Raw genomic sequence first — 17,014 nt, 5'->3', positions numbered from 1 at the left:
ATCTTATATCAAGCCCGTTGACTGCGTTACATGGGAACATAGAACTATGCAAAAATAAGAGTTAGTGTTTATGGATGATAAGAAATACTAACAATTTATACCCATATCCAACATTAAAGTTTTCTGGCCTTTCCATTTCGTCTCTTGTATGCACGCTATATCAACTTTTCTCTTGTTTAACATTGATGCCAATTCTCTCGTCTTACCTTTAAGCGTCCCAATATTCATAATAAGTTTCTTTGGACTTTTACCGAATTATGCGGTTTATATTAAGACCCGATATTAAGCTCACAAATCGCGTTGCCCCTTATCTTAGGACTCCTCAGACTCAAGGTAGTGTTAGTGTTTATATTAGATGAGAAGAAATACTTATAGGATAAAATCCAGCTATTTTTGTTGAAACACCTTCTTTTTTTTATTGTTTATAATAATCGCAATTCTTTGTGAAAAATACTACTAACACTTTGTTGCAAATTTCCATGCTATGATCCTGGGTTTCCGTGAGCTTACATGATTGGAAAATACCTCACAATAAGCAAATCATATTTTTCCGAAGGTAATACGATGTGGAATATAATACTTTAGGATAGTATTATTCCAAATGATTAAAAGAATATCATGTCCTCTTTTCGATTTTGTAATATTCTTTTCTAAAATTACGCTATTAAATTTATTATATCTAGTTTGCTTACTTTGTATTATATTGGTTTTTCTTGAGTTGAACTTGAATGTCCATAATTATGGTTATAAAAAATAATATATTTTTAAACTTTCACTTCTTCACTCTTCATGAACCAATCACAGAATTGAACGAAACGAAGTACGATGAAGTGTCCATACGACCATAGGCATAAAATCATGAGGAATACCAAGCATAGTTCTTCTTACAATCCAAGTATATACTTTTTAATGTTAATTAAATGCTTGTGATTCAAGTAAAAAAAATTTTTCTTTTTACATTAACAAGCAGCTTTGATTGGAACTATTCCATACTAAAGTTTCTTTAAAAATTTTATGTGCTGACCAATGAATGTCACATTTAATAGTTATTTTTCAACTTTTTTAATATAAAAGTAGTAATCAAAATTTGATCTGGGTACATTTTTAATAGGCTTACTATTTTTCATCTATATTTAGATTTAACCAAGTTGATAAAAAGTGCAATCGCTATATAATCAGATATTCTATTTTTTAATAGTTTAGGTTTTAAAAACATCACATATTTTTGATTATTTTCTTCATATTTGATAGACTATATTTCATCTTTTGAAAAGATTTTGTCATTAAATATTTTCAAAATCCAAAGGAGATGGTTTAATAATATGATATTAATTTTACCTATTGTGCTTGTTGGCTTGATCTCTATAATTTAATCCAATCAAACTCATAAATTAATTTTAATGGTAAACAATGTATAATCTTATTAACAACTTACTAAAAAGTAAACAATTACATGCCAGCCTTAACATAAATCATAAGATCGGAGTACTACTTTACCAGAAAATGACTTAATTGCCCAATGAACATTTGGTTATTTTACTTTGAACCATTTTAAAACTAAAATATAGTCTGTTTTTAATTTTGAAAGACCTGATTTGACTCGAATATATTTTGGTATGTATAGAATATCAACCCTGTGAATTTCAGACAATATATTAATAGTTTAATATGAACTATTAATTTATAAGAACAAAGATTTCTTTATGTAAATTTTAAAAAATTATCTGAAATTTATAAATATATGCTGGAATAGAGGTCTGTAATGGGTGTTAAAATTGTTTATAATGTAATGAGCAGTATTGTGGATAAATTTAGGCATATAGTAGGCTTTGTTTATTAAAAAATATTTTCTCATACTTTTATATGTTTAAGTAAGAATGTTATTAAATTGATAAATAATTTTTTGTCATTAAGTCATTGAGTTAAACATATTTTTTAGCAAAAAAACCATGGATCAATGGTAAGACCTCATTTTTTAAAACAAGGATTAAAAAGCTGGCCATTTCAAATCTCTATGCTGGAATATGATCTAGCAAAATTAGATTTTTAAGATTTTAAAAAAAGGTTGTATTTATTTGCTAAAAGCATAAGTATAGCCTTGATCATAATATTCACAATAAAACATACATAAATGATAAATTATATAATATATGCTGATGTACGTTCCACTCATTCTCATCACATTGAGATTGCAGTTTTTTATATACATCAAATAATAACTTACATATAGAAATTTCACTCAAATATATAACTTCTCAAGCTGAGGAAATTTATTATATATCTTGATTTTGCTTTTATATACACTATTTTTATAAGGTATACCTTGGAACAAAAATCTAATTTACTTGTCATACAAAAATTGTACAAGTACAACCATATCTTTCATATTTTGAATAAGATGTATAACAGAGATAATTAATATAACTTACCACATTCTTTGTGAATTTCCACTTGTTGTCTACATATGAATCAGACCTTCAGGTTAGGCTCAAGTTTGTTTTTCCCATAACTAGCAAAAATGTTTGAAAAAATGTCAGGTGCAAGCATATTTGATGCAATTTGCTTTATAAAAAAAATAATTTTTCAACATATCCTCTTCCTGTCCCGAGTTATTTTATTTTTGAAAAATATATACTTTAAAATACTTAATTTTTGCCAAAAACCCCACCTTTGAAATATATTTATATTGAGATTTGGAATCTCCATTTTAAATAATTTATTGAGAGAAATTTTTAAAAATCTGATTTGACTGAAAATATATTCCTGGCATTTGAAAATACCTATAAAAAGAATAAATTAAATTCTATAGTTGAAGAAATTTCTATATGCTAACTTGGGCAGTTAGAACTGCCAAATAGCAATATTTTTAAAACAGTTAGGATAACAAAAGATTCGCCCTTTTTAGGGGTTCAGTTCAGGTTTTTGCTAATATTACTGGTTTCCTGATCCTTGGTTAGTTTATGGAAAAAAAGCCTGAAATTAAAGATAAGATTCAAATTTGTTTTTTTTCTTCCTTTTTTTTAATCTACCAATATTTAGTCGGAAATTTTTCATTATCACAATCATTACATATTGTTCATCTTAATTGATTTTATCTTAAAAAAATTACCTTCTATTTAACCTTGATTTTTATATGCTTCTAACTAGAATTGTTAGAAAAGCTGATTTGAGACGATTTTTAAAAACAACCTAATTAAGATTTTTAGCCAAAATAAAATTATAAAAAACCACTTTTAACTTTCTTTAAAAAAAATTTAGCTTTTTTTGTAAGCTTTTTTCTCCGTTTTTTATATCTGAATTTTTTAACACCCCTATCTGAAATTCACTGTATATGTACCCGACATGTGCCGGAATACATTATTCGGTCAAATAATTAATTTGTAACTCTTTAAATATATTTTTTTATGTTATGACTCAAATATTATATTTCCTAAAATAATGAACAGAATAAATCTTTAGGAAGATGCTGGATTCAAGTATGCCAAGGATATCGAAATACTAATAAAGATGGGCAATTTGGTAGGGATGCATTATGTCCGATTGAACATGCTATATGATAGATTATCTGAAACGATTATGATTTTATCACCAGATTTGGGATTCGAACAAAATTATAATCATTTTTTTTATTATTTTTTAAATTATAATCATACAATTATATAGAAATTATCACAAATAAAACGGAGAAAAATAATAGCATTTGTAATAAAAATTGATATATTTGTTTTATCTCGAAGTATTTTTCTTACAATAAAAATAAATTAATTTAATGTGCTTGCAACTTGTACCCGACCACCTGACCAATTTTTTTCACTTTCGGTATTCCAGTGATTTGAATAATAAATTTTCCTGCCTATTTGACTTGACCTTTTTCCTGTTGGTTCAAATCCGAACAATTATTATTTGGAAATAAACACTCCAAATTTTGTTTCCGAACGCCTGGCCCAGTCGAGTCCAAGAAACTGACCGATCTGAGTTAGATAGGACGTGGAATTATCCTCACAAGTGTCCATTTTAAGCACGCACGTGGAAAAGGGAGTTGATCATAGATAAAAAAAAATTAATAAAGTGGACGGACCTGTAAAAAATGGATGGACAGGGTGAAAGAGGATATGAATGACGCGTGCCAATATCAAAGCTAGAGATGACACCAGGCAGGAGTGAACGAAAGAGAAACAAATAACGTAGTAGGGGAAATTTATTTACCATTCTTAAAACAAATGACCGCACAATTAGTATTGTAAAAAAAACGGCTTACTAAATATTTTTTTAGGAAAATTATTATACAAGCCTTAATATTTTGGTCATCACAAAGGTTTGAATATCTATTAACAAAATCTCGAGGCTTAGACAACATTTTTCTGGTTAAAATATTGAGTTAGCTATTTTTAAAAATCGACTCAAATCGAGCCTAACAATATTGAAATTTTAAAAAAAATTGTTTACCATTACAGGTATGTGCGTTACTAAAAATTTTAGATTAAAAAATCATTCTCTTTTTTTTTCCCTCCCATTTAAAATAGTTAATAGTTTCCGTATTTTAATCTCGTTTAGAAATATAATTTCTAAAAAAGAAATAAATTTGCAATAGTTTAATGTTAATTTACAGATTATTTTTAAGACGGGAAATTTAATGAACATATGATTAAAAATTTAAAAATATCTCCATAACGTATTGTAAGAAAAATTTTCTACCATAATATTTTCGTTTTTTAAAAAAAAAAGTAAGTTCTTTTATAATATATCGAAGATGATATAAAGATAATTTATTAAATTCTTACGATGCGATATCAACGAGTTCTCGCAACCCTTGCTTGGGCCTATATTCTAATTGCCTTGCGTTTCGGTAATGTTCCTTAAATATATTTTATTCGTAATTTAGTATCAGAAGCCATTTTACAGAATCTTATATAAATTGAACATATTTATTATGTCTTAATTTTTGTTCTAAAAGAAATTATGAAAGATTGGATTTATATTGATTTTTAATATAATTCTTTAGGACTGTCCTGGAGTCAAGAATATTTTTTAAAAAAATATTCTGTAGTCAATTTTTTTTTTATCTATTCTATTTAAATATAGAAAATCGCACTAGTTTTTTCAAAAAAATTCCTATAATTAAATATATATGCTAGAGGGGCAATGTGTTATTTTTTCAACCTTAAATCGTTTTTTTTAAATTTATACATTTGATATTACCGAAAATGTAGTTCATCATGTTTGGAAATCCTATCCCATGAATTTCAGATTATTTTGCCATGAAACTTTGAACTTATTATTAGTTATATTAGTTTTCCTATAGATTTTTTTATATAAATTATTAATGCCTCAAAAGTTAGCACTGTAATTTATAAGATAGGAAGTAAAATCACGTGCTTAAAAGATGATTTAAAGTTGAAACATAATAACACATTCGGAAAAAATACATTGATAACATATACATTTATATATGTAAATTTCATTTATTTGATTTCAATTTATAATTTTTGAATTCCATCAGATATATTTTTTGAATATGTAGTTTTATTCAGATTTCTACCTTTTTCTTAAGACATCTTTTTAGGATACTTTTATTTCTTCTTATTATTAATTCCTAAATTGAACCCTTATAACATCGTTCATATAAAGCTTGCTAACATGATGAATTATTGCGCAAGAATATATTTCGAATTTTAAGTTTTCTTAACAAATAAGAGGAACGTCCACAAATCAGCTGATAGTAACGAATTATTAAATTTTAATTTTATTAGGGATTGTTGACAGTTACGACGAAGAACCATGCTCTCAAAGTACTATACCAAAAAAAAATACATTTTTTTTCCTATATTTTCGAGGGAATCATAGACTATCACGTGACCTTTATTTATGATTTAGGAGGATTTTTTGTCCCTGGTTACCGATACATCTACGACCACAATTTCGAAATAGCGACAGAATTCATAGCGCACCCTGTTCAGTCTCCCGCGAATGTAACTATCACTGGACGTTGCGTCATTGTGATTGACGCATATCCTAATTGCATCAATCGAATGAGTGTATATCTTTATCTTTTATCAAAACATTTATTAATTAATACCTACTTTATTTTGATAAAATTACCCTAGTCACTCATATCGGTGTTCTGGTTAGGAAAAGGGTGGGTGAAAAAAAATTTTTGCCTGAATTGGAACGACACCCCCCCCTCCCCCATCTATTTATAAGCAATCTATAATCTCTTTACTTTATTACAATATTTATGCTTTTAATCTCTTATCTAAGGATTAAAAAAAAATATTAATCTTACTTTTACTTCCTTCTCTAAAAATATTTTGATAAGATTATTATATTATAATTATTGTAATCAGAGACCTGCATAGAGATACCATTTGCATGGCCCGGCCCGGCTTTTATATTTTCAAGCCCGGTTCGGATTTTTTTTAAAATATATTATATTAATTTTTATAGATACCAATGGCGGATTGAAAATTTGGTTTTAAAATATATGGCCCTGCCCGGGTATATTTAAAAGAATTAAAATACTATCCGACCCGTGTACCCAGTCCGGGCCGGCAGGTGTCTGATTATAATATAAAGCACCTATATCTAAAGTGTATTTGTGTTGCATGAATTTCGCTAAAGCACCCGCTACATAAAATTTGTCGTGAGGATTTAAAGCTAAATAAAATATCCCCCCCCCCCCAAAAAAAAAAATAAAGTTTAAAAAAAATAGATACATTTTTGAACGAGTTACAAAAATTCAGCTCCCAAAATGTGTAAATGTATTATTTTATAAAGTTAGAAAACTGTGAGATATTTCAATTAGCCAACCAATTCGAAAAATCGAGTCAGTACTACCCTTTCTCTAATTGGGAAATGTTGGACCAGATATCCATGTAAGATTTAACACGTTTTACCCATTTTTATTAGAGTTAATCCAGTTAAAACCGAGTCAAAGAAAATTCAAGATAACATAATTTGAGCTGCCGAATTTTAATATCCATTCCATTCCCTGTGTTTCAAAACACTCCGAATAACCGGAATATGAGAACCCGAAAAATTAATCGAATAACTTTTTAAAAAATAATTTTCTCATACTTCTATTGTTTTTTGATCGATGATATGACACGTATTTGTTTTCTAATATTTACCAACATCGTTTAAGTAACGCGTTACTAAATCGCGTTACTTTTTTCAATAGTGGTAGTTTTGCCGCGGTAAATTTTTTTAAAGATGGCGCTCGCTTCTAATTTATTTATATAATAAATACATGTAAAGATTATCAAAATATATTTATAATTTTATAATTAACTCTAAAATCATAATTTTTAATTTAATTTTGAAATTGAATTTGAAATTTATATTTTAATGTGCATTATAACTCAATTTTCTAAGATAATTAAAATTTTAAAATGTCGATAATAGAGAGTGATATGGAAGATAATTTTGGTAAAGATCATATCGACAAAGTAATTTCCCTGGATGATATGGAATTTCTTTTTCCTAAATTGGCAAAATATTTTAATATCGATAAAAATAAAATTATAACCGGGTATAAATTTCTTTGTAAGATGTATCAGAAAATTTAATCATCAAACAGGATTAGTAGTAATTAGTAAACATTTAAAAGTAATATATCCGACAAATTTAATATCAATGTGTAGCCCAATCATTGATCTTTAAAATAAAATTTGAATGAAATCTGTATGCTATAATATTTTTGAGTTAGGAGCTGAGATATAAAAATAACTTTTTAAAAAAAAAATTAAATATCATTCTTGAATCACAAGGCTTGCATAATTTAAAACCATTTTACTAAAAAAAATAAAAATGGCATTCATAATAGGCATGACGTCTATTACAAATTCGATTATAACTTCTTCGTAAACATCTTCACTGAACCCTCGGAGTCAGAATGGATTAGGAATTTCAAAAAATCTATCATTTCCATCTTCCACGTGAGGAATAATTTGGATTACATGACCTCCCAAACCAGCAATGAAGTTAGATATATTTTATAAATATTTTTTTTTTATCGAAGATTATTTTGGGCGCTTTCTTATATAAAATCTCTAAATCAATATAAAAGCCAAAATTTATTCCCTAAGTCTCGATATTGGTTGAAAAGAATACCGCCAAATATCGAGGCTTAGATAACATATTTTTGGCGGTAAAATCTGGATAATAGAACGTTTTTATGAAGCGACTAAATTGAGATAGTAGACATCATTAATTTTTCGCAAGATTTTAATTTAATGGTCCAGCAAAGGCTATTAATTTCTTTTTTTGATTTTTTAATTGAATTTTAAGCTAAAATTTTGATTAATATCATTTGAAGATAAATTATTTCTTCGTATTTTAAGAGCGGTCTATCTAAAATGATCCAATATCAAACACAATTAATTTATAAAACGGTTGTTATAGAAATAGATTAGCCATGATATATAGCCTTAATTGACACTGGGGGGAAAAAAAAATTAAATATCGATTTTGAAAATGTGCTGTCCGGAACATTCGTACAAGAAGAATTAACAAACCATGGTGGTTTTCTTGATTTTTTAACAGGGTAGACAAAATTTACAGGCTGAGGCCGGCTCTGCAGACCTCTTATATCTATGTTAAGTCTTATTCTGTGTTTTCGTATGAAGTTTTGAAATTAAATTTTTTCGATTTTTGGATGGTATTGGTGGAGGTCTTTATTTAGTGGTAAAATAGCTTTGATAGCTTTAATAATTAGCCTATATTTTTACCAAGTTCCCTACTACCGGTAAAATATTTCGTTAATAAAAATAATAATTTCTATCGTATACACTATACAAATATTAAGGAAGACGCAATGGGTCTGTGTCCTTACGAATACGAATTAGTAAACGATCCCAAAAGAGCCATTTTTCCATTATACGAAAATAACCAGGAGACATTTTTGAAGAACATCTCTTTTAAAAGGACCAAATTATTTCGATACTGCATGTTGCATAAAGATATCCTACCGGATGTAGCGACCTACGCCCCTACGACAGTGATGGTGAGCACGTTATTCATTTACTTCTAACTTCTATTGACATTTCATCGTATATGATATAGATCAAAAATGTATTGAGTATATATATATATGTCGTATGGGGATACGAAATCTCTTAATTTTAAATCCTTTACCGAGGGCGATTTAAAAAATTTTAAAATTCGATTCAACCGGAAATGTATTCGAGCAGGTGTAGAGTAATTTAACCTATAAATTTCAGCCAATTTTGCCATGAACTTTAGAACTACTTCTAATTTATATTTATTTTTATATGGATTTTTCATATAAAATTAAAAATTACTAAAATGTCTATGGCTGAAATTGACTGAAATTTATAAGGTAAATACTCTACACATGATGCTAAAATACATTTCCGGTTAAATCGGACTTTTAAGTTTAAATCGCCCTCGGTAAAGGATTTAAGATCAAGAGATTCCGAATCCCCAAGGATTCAGAATCCCCATATCTCTTAATAATAATATGTAACCCCAACTAAAAGATTAATTTAAATATCTTTATAAAAGTTATGATAATATCAAAATATTTAATTTTTTTTGTAAATAATCATCCAAAATTAATGTTAGAATATCATTACCGATCTAGTGTATGATCCTAATACCACCTGCACATACGAGATAACAAAGATGAAACATATAGAGCGAATTAAATGTTACGAAGAGTATCCCATACCTGTGTCCGGTACCGTCACAAAAATCAAGTTTTTTAAGAAAATCTTACTTTCTTTCTTTCTTTTCCTTTCTTTCTTTCTTTTCATTTCTTTCTTTCTACCTTTATATATTTTTTTTTTAATTTTCCTCTAAAATTATAAAAGATGGACATAGAACACTATAATATTCAGTCAGCGATTTGTTATTTAATCAATGTAAAATATTAAACATCCGCACTTATTAATTATTACTCTAACGTCGTCCAAAAGCCGAGTTAATTTTCGTTAGCGTTATTAGGAAATTAGGACCAATGAACCCTAATTAGTGTACAGAGAATTTTAAATTCTATATGGGAAAAATTTTGATAACAGAATAGAGTCCATATTATCTTGGGTTCTATTTATTGAAAATAAATCGGGGTAGAGGTAGGGGGGGGGGGGATAATTTTTTTTATTGAAATTTTATAGCATTAAAAATTGAAACTAATCTTCATATAAAATTTATTAGAAATAAATAATTTCGAACACAAATTAATAAAATATTGGAAAATTCAAAATATTTCTTCCAAATCCAATAAATGCTGCAAAAACCTGATGTCAAAGACTCCATCTTGTCATGCAGGGTTTTTGCAGTTTTTTTTCCATGTAGCACAAGAACTGTCAGAAATGATTATATTCAGCAAATTCTGCCTATTTGGATATCCTGAACATCTCGTACACTCTATAAATTTTATCATAGTTTTTGTAAAAAAATGTATTAATTTATTTAGAAAAGAATATAACCTCTTTTTTAATTAGAATACAATTATAATTCTTAAATAAATTATTCACTTATAGAAAAAAAATATGAATCAGTTCTGGCATTAAATCTTAAATTAATATTTAACTTTAAAATAAAAAAAGAACCGAAGCAGCTCTCCACATCTCCTATAAAATGATCAAGGTAAATTCCAGTGTCATAGAAAATATCTTAGAAAAAAGATATCAAGATACTTTAGCGATCACCGACAACGAAACCTTTAAACGCAATGATAAATCTAAAAAATGTAAGTAATGTTCTCAAATAACTTTTATTGCTGAGTTTTGAAAATAAAATACATCTTCAAAAAAAACTTTTTTGCCCACTATTTTGAGCAAAAATATCATTTTTGAGGGTTTATAAAATTTAAAAAAAAAAATTTTTAAAGAAAATTGAGCAAAAGTCTAAGTTAAATCTGATCAAAAAAATCGTGTAAGAATTTTCAGAAGAAAAATCTACAGAGACCTTGAAGATTTTTAAATTTGAAGAAGCATTTCATCAAATTCTGCTTTATTAGATTCAAATGCGATTTAAATTAAATTAGGATTAAAAGAAATTTTGATGATAAAAATCTTGAGCCGTATTTGAATTGGTTTAAAGTTTGGTTTTACAACACTATCGATTTTAACTAGTCCTTAAAATTAATTCTCTTTTTTTAACCTTTAAAATCTAAATTCGTTTTCCAAAAATTTTAACTATTTATTTTTTTTATTTAAGTTCGTTTAGACCAAATTCTGAGCCATATATCTCCCAACTTGCCCTGGAACGAAAGTTTATCGTCATTTGATACTTTGCTAAATCTCTTAAGATCCCCGAATGCTACGTTAGTACAAGTAGTTACCTTTGTAAAAAGGGCAGTAAAATGTCGGGACAAATGCAATGTCAGCGATGATCAGGTTTATTAATATATTATATGATCAGTGGTCCGACCTAAACAGGTTCGAAAAACCCCCAACCGATCCTAAATTTAAAGCTCATTCCATAATAACTATTTTTTTTTAAAAAAAAAAAATCAGGCCTATTTTAAAGATTTCCAATAAATTGACGATTTTTTTATTCGTAAAAACTGTTTTATTCGATTAATTAGACGACTTTATTTTACAACATATAATCAGAATCTATTCACAATATTATATTATAATTGTAATGGGTATAATTTAAGTTACAAACAAACAATTAAAAGAATTTTGGATAAAACTTAAATCTTAAATGAAAATAAATTTTTTAATTTGCTTAAACTTAAATTGCGCAAAGCTGCTTATAAATATTTAACACAATTTTACTTATCACAAAAGTTTTGATTTTCGATATGAATGGCGGGAAAGAATATGATTGTAAGATTTATTTTTAAACTTTAATTTTTCTATTATATAGAATATAATTCCCCCCCCCCCTTCACCCACCCCCCAGACCAAGTCATACTCATAAGATTTAAGATATCAAATGTTAGCCAAAACTCCACTTTCAAAAACAGAATCTTAAAAATATAAACAAATATTTTAAATAAAACTATACTGATAACGATAGAAACCAATATATTTAACGTCATTAATTTCATTTTATAAAAACAATTTTACGATAAAAACTACATAGTATTCTATTTTAAAAACTAAACTTATGAATGGCGAACTTTTAAACAAATGGGAAGTAAATTTAGCCAAAAAAAATTAGTTAAAGAAATTTTACCGTTTATTGATACTGGTATTTACACAACCTTCTTAATTCAATAAGAGTACTATTCCCTAACCCCCCCCCCTAATAAAATAGAAAAATAACGAGATCAAAACCAAAACCATGCATTCTCATCCCCTTTTTATTTCAATGATTCTGTGACATATCCCTTCCCCTTTTTGGTAGAAAGATGTAAGCAAATATTCATTTAATACACCTTATTTTTGGAATATAAGTTGAAATTATTGTCATTTTTATAAATTTAAAATTTGGCTTCACTTTTTATGAATAATGACTTACGAGATTTATTGCTTGTATATCTATTTATGGTATCTTTAAAAATCATAAATTTATAATCATTTTTTAAAAAAAAAATTTGCATAGATATCGCTTCTCGTGAATTCCCTATTTCAATGCGGAACCTTTGAATGTTCTAGAACATTGCTCACTTTGCTAACCGAGGAAAAGGACAAGGAATTTATGTCCTACTGTCGTAAAAACTTCCCAAGATTTCAGGAAAGATTGCTTAATACATTCATGGCCGTGGAGAACCCCAACACGGATTTTTTAAAGATGACCTATGTAATATCAAATTTCAATAAAGCAAAAAAAACATTGTTTAGATTAATTCTTAAAAGAAAGAAGGGAGGAAGGAAGGGAGGAAGGAAGGAAGGAAGGAAGAACTAATTTATAACGGTTGCATCAGCATCATACAATACAGCTAACGAAAAAATATAATTATTTATTTTTTACTACTAAACAACTCTAAAAAAATATTGAAATTGATTTTCCTCTTTATTTTAGTATATGTGTTACCAACGTCCATCGGCTAAATGCTTCGTGACATTAGGAGAAGTCGTAAAAAATTATCGACTTTTTAATGGAGCCAGAAACCGCCAAGGCAGAATTATAATATACAAGGTTTACAGAATGCTAAACGCGTATCTGACACCGCTGTGTCCTGTTACTGTCAAAAAGACTTACTCAAAAGTGGAATACCTGAATAATTTTATATTTTACGACGATGTCAAGTAAGAATAGATAGTTTAATAATGAATGAAATTTATTCTGATTTACACAATATTTAGGAATATAAAAAAAAACTAAAACATTAATAAAGAACAAAAACAAGAAAATATTTATGTTTTTTAAACATAAAAACGGTATTAAAAAAAAAACGTATAGAAATGCTTAATTATCATTTTAATGAAATTTTTAAACAATTTTGTAGATTATATTTTTAATAAGGATATTTGTAGTTATTAAATTTTTTTAAAAACATTAAAAACACAAATTTTGTTTTTTTTATTTATTTTTTTTTCCTAATAATATTAGTTTTAATATTCTATATAAGTTAGCAGTACGTTCTTGTTTTTTACAAAACTTCTAAGAAAATTAAGTAAAGAGCTCCAAGCGGAATTGGGGGAAGCAGCCTTGGTGGCCATCGCGAATTCTAAATGGTCAATCAAAATGTACAATCAAACGGATCAGTTGGTTCAATATCTAGTGGCGTGCGTTACAAGATATAAATCGACTTCTCCTTTCATTGCCATGAATGCATTTAGAGTAAGATTTCCTCTTTTTTTAAAGAGGTGATGTTTATATGACATTTTTGGTTTAATCTATCATAGAATTTTGAATATTTTTTAAAAAAAATAATATATCCATCAAAAATAAAAAAAAACAGGCATTGGATAACGTGAAGAATCTAGATATATCTCGTAATATGAGCTCATTAGTCGACAATTTAGCCTTGAAATTGTTGTTAAATCCTAAGGAGACAAATTTGATAAAAATATTGGCTTTCGTTTACATAGTCCATGAAAATTCTGAATTTGAATTAGAGCAAGGAATAAGCAAAGAGACTCTTATCGACTTCAACATAACCGAGAAGGCCCTGGATTACTTTGTCAGCCTGCCGGAACATAGTCAAATTAAAACATTTTTGCTATCTAATCTGAGAGCGCACGAATCTAGGAGTTATTTCGATCACGAGTTATTAATATTATGTATATTTACGATAACTTTTTAAAAACATTTATTGTGAGGATCGTTTTAAAATATCAAGCCATTCTTTTTCAATTTTTATACTAAAATTTTCAAGTAAATTGGAAAATATAACTAACTTTAAAGGAAATCGAATATTCTTAATTAAATATATATTTTTTTGCCAACATATAAAGATTCAGTTTTAACACCGTGCTGAAATACTTGATATTTTCAAAAGAATATATCCCCGATTTATCTTTCATGCCTCCTCTTACTCACTCCCAAATATATGCTCAAGAGTTTCCTGTTACCGTTCCCTTTTTGAACACATACAGTTAATATATTCTTGTATTTATTTTGTTTAAATTGCTCACAAATTGTTGAATTTTAGTTCCAGTTCTCTCTAAAGAGAAAAAAAAATATATAATTAATATTATAATTATTTTAACATTTTACAGCGTAAAGTTTTATTTTAAACTTAAAGAGTATTTTACTATTTATTCGTCACATTTATGAATGATTTATTTATACTAATTACCTTTCAATCCACAAGACATATAAATTAAGACTATCTTTTATCTTCGAGTTACTGCGTCTGAAGTTTAACTTCCAATTAATGACTATTATTAGATAATTTCCTCTTTATTATATTAGCATCATTTCACACGTATCTGTATTATTTTATATAGTGTTGTTAATTTGCTTAATTTACGACCCGATTTTATGCTGCCTGCTCGCACGATACCGGGTCTGAACCTTGGGTCTCTGCACGGGGTTCATGCTCAGAGCTGGTTTAGTGGATTTTTAGGCCCAAACCCCGGGTCTTGGTTTTACACAACCAACCAATTAACAACACTAATTTTATTTATTGTTTTACAATGGTATGTATTTTTCAAGTTATTTGAAAAACATACAAGATTTAAATAGGTTTTATTAAAAATTTAACATTTGTAAACACTTCAAATATGATATATAAAAATAATAATATAGATCTAATCGTGACTACCTCAGTAATTTTCGAAGAAGAAAGCTACATGCCTTCCTTATTCAAGGTAGCTTCATTTATGGATTTTAAACAAGCTTTTAAGGAACCCGTCTTGGCTATAAGTCTTATAGGGGCTGGACCTTTCCTTGAAACATTGGCAGAAATATTATGGAAATACGATTTGTTGAATCATTCAAAAATTAAGGATCCCGGATCTAATACAAATCTACCACCCCTAGAAGCCATTTTAAAATTGATAGATACAAATTACGATAAATTGATTCGATTCTTAGCCGAAAATTACCCGGTATAATATATACTAGCATCTATATATTTATATCCAATAATTATTTTGATCCTATATAATATAGAATTTTTCAACTAAAAAAAAAAATATATAAATTAGTAAAGCCTTATTTCACATTATATAATTTTATTAAAATTAACTTCCAAAGAAGGGTATCCTAGCGGCTTTTCTGCTTTTTCAAAATTAAAAATACAAAAATATTAAAATCAGCTAGAGGGTAAGCCTTAAGACTTTTTTTGTAATGATGACACTAGTGTGGTTAAACGGCTCGATTTGAGCCGATTTGTTAAAAACAACTAACTCAACATAATACCCAGGAAAATATTGCCTAAGTGTCGAGATTTCTAATAGATGTTCAATCCTAAGTGTTATCTGTGAGCAAAACCTTTAGGCTTGCATGATACTTTTCTGGAAACAGGATTGAGTAAACCGTTTTTAAAAATCGGACACTAGATGACACGAGATCCAAAAATGGCAACCTTGCTTTAAAGAAAATTCATTGAATTTAGAGATTATTTTAAAATTTATATGTAATATATATATATATATATAGGCTATTTCATTTCCTAGAAATGCTACCAAGAGATATTTAATAATAGTATATATTGTTAGCGTCAGTGTGTTTATTTTTCTATTATAAGCATTTCAAAATAATCTTATTTTCATCTAAAGATTTTTAAAATTAAGAAATAATTTTTTACCTTTGATTTCGAATTTCCCTTTTATTTTCTTGCCCATGATCGTAAATTATTTTTAGTTAGTTTTTATCCGTTTAGCCGCAACAAGATTTTCTTTCTGAAAACGCCACCACTTTTAGGCCTTTATATAAAAACTTAGCTTATTAGACAATTTTCACTTTTTGAATTTTTATTTTTCTTTTCTAAATATTATGTTATTTTTTCAAATTTAAAACATTTTTTGAAGTGCGTTTAAAAATTTTTTATAAAATTTAATTTTACCGAAAATGTATTTCCATGATATTTGGAATACCTACCTTACTAATTTCAGACAATTTTTCCATTAAACTTTTAAATTTAATATAGTGTATATTCGATTTCCCATATATTTTTTTATTATCAATTATAAATGCATCCAAAGGTTAACAGCAAAATTGTCTACTATTCATAAGATAAGTATTTACAACTCTTTCTTTCATTTTTCTTTGTGGATATAAATATTATTTCTTAATACTAAATCATCCAAAAAAATAATAATTCAAGCTGTACAAATTGCCGCCCATGAAGGATGCATGGAAAAGGCTTACGAGCAACACGGAACTGCAAAGAATATTTCTGCAGATCTACCAGCGAATCTTGAAGAAAAAAAATAGATCGAACAAATTTAGCAAAGAAGATTTGTCCAAGGGAAGGCTAATCATAGAATTCAGAGGTCTCTATTTTTCTTTCTAATTTTTTTTTAAAACTATATTTATCAGAGATTTTCTTTTAAGATCACGATTGGAATATACTGAATCCCTACATGGACCAATCCGAGTTCAAATGAACTTAGGTTCGGATTGGCTGACTCGGTCAAACATTTACTCTGATACGGTCGGATTTTAATCTTGATTTTTAAAAAAAAATTGGACGATAGAACTC

General features: G+C 27.5%; 1 long non-coding RNA gene across 1 annotated transcript; it reads left to right on the top strand.

Annotated features, from left to right (window-relative positions):
* The first annotated feature begins 770 nt into the window (after positions 1-770).
* Positions 771-3,729, top strand: LOC135928330 (uncharacterized). Its single transcript, XR_010572292.1, has 2 exons — positions 771-895; positions 3,447-3,729. It is a non-coding gene; the product is annotated as an uncharacterized LOC135928330 (long non-coding RNA).
* Positions 3,730-17,014: the final 13,285 nt, after the last annotated feature.

Source organism: Gordionus sp. m RMFG-2023, chromosome 4, assembly GCF_954871325.1.
Source record: "Gordionus sp. m RMFG-2023 chromosome 4, tfGorSpeb1-WG-v2, whole genome shotgun sequence".
Taxonomy (NCBI): domain Eukaryota; kingdom Metazoa; phylum Nematomorpha; class Gordioida; order Chordodea; family Parachordodidae; genus Gordionus; species Gordionus sp. m RMFG-2023.
This window is presented reverse-complemented; position numbering and strand designations above follow the sequence as displayed.